Genomic DNA, 1,248 nt, shown 5'->3' with positions numbered 1-1,248 from the left:
GAGCACTCGAGTGCTTAATCGTTGTGCCACAAGGGCTCTTTTCCCCTAGACTAGAGCTCACAGTTTTAATGAGAAAAAATGAGCTGGTGGGGGACTAGGAGGAGGGGACATTTTTAGCATAGTGCCTAATGGATTGGACTGCTAACCAGAAGGTTCCAAAACCAAACCAAACTCACTGCCCTCCAGTCGACCCGACTCATAGCAACCCCTCTTTGGATTTCCAAGGTGGTATCACAACGGAAGTAGATTGCCCAACCTTCCTTCCAAGGAGTGGCTGGTTAGCCTTCTAGTTAGCAGTCAAGTGCCTTAGGCACTACGCCACCAGAGCTCCTAAACAGAAGGTAAGCGGTTCTAAACCCACCAGCTGGTCTGTCGAAGAGGGGGCAAGCTATTTACTTAAGGCTGTGAGTCAGAATTGACTCAATGGCAGTTAGTTTGGTTTCTATGCAGGACCAAATCCTTCCAAACCACACAAATAGCTCCAGGTTTGTCTCCCCACCGGCCTTAAGGGAGATAAAAGAAACCATTCAAAACTATGAAAGTGAAAAAACAAAAGCCAAACATCACGGTCAAGTCTTAACTTTTCCCCAGCAGCCTGAATGCCACACCCCAGAGGGCAGGGGTGGAAAGAAGCCTTGAGTTCCCCTAGAGACCAACATTCCATCTTCATTCTCTCTCCAGCTAACTCAAAGACATCACATCAAACCTCTTATCAACCAGGGGTGTAAGAAAAGTTGAATACAGTCATACCTGTGAACGCAGGAACCTGTGTAAAGGTGGAAACCCATCAAAGAAGGAAAACTCAAGTATTCTCCACTAACAGAAAATGATAAAGAAGGATCCAAGATGGTGGACTAGGCAGACAGATACACTATCCAGATCCTCTACAACAAAGACTTGAGAAAATATAGGCAACAGCTACAGCTGACAATCATGAATCCCAGGGCTGGAAAGGAAAGGATAAAGAAGTAGGTCAGATACTGATGAGAGGAAGACAAAGCAGAACGTGAACAGGAAGCATCGAACTGCCAATGGGCGGCCATGTTGAATTATTGCAAGCAGTGTTCTGATTGCAGCACGAGCTAGGTAACTGGCTCTGCTTGCCCAGGGCTGCACCAGCACCCAAGTCGGTGACCAGGCGACCAGAGAGGTGGGACCTCTCCCTTTCCTTGTACAACCTGCCAGGGACCAGAGGTGCAGCCCACACCCACCCAGCTGCTGGTCAAACCACCCCCATTGCCAATATTG

This window comes from Orycteropus afer, unplaced genomic scaffold (assembly GCF_000298275.1).
Source record: "Orycteropus afer afer isolate SDZICR_OR568_19922 unplaced genomic scaffold, OryAfe1.0 scaffold01085, whole genome shotgun sequence".
Lineage (NCBI taxonomy): Eukaryota > Metazoa > Chordata > Mammalia > Tubulidentata > Orycteropodidae > Orycteropus > Orycteropus afer.
The sequence above is the reverse complement of the archived record's forward strand: the minus strand, read 5'-3'. Positions refer to the sequence as shown.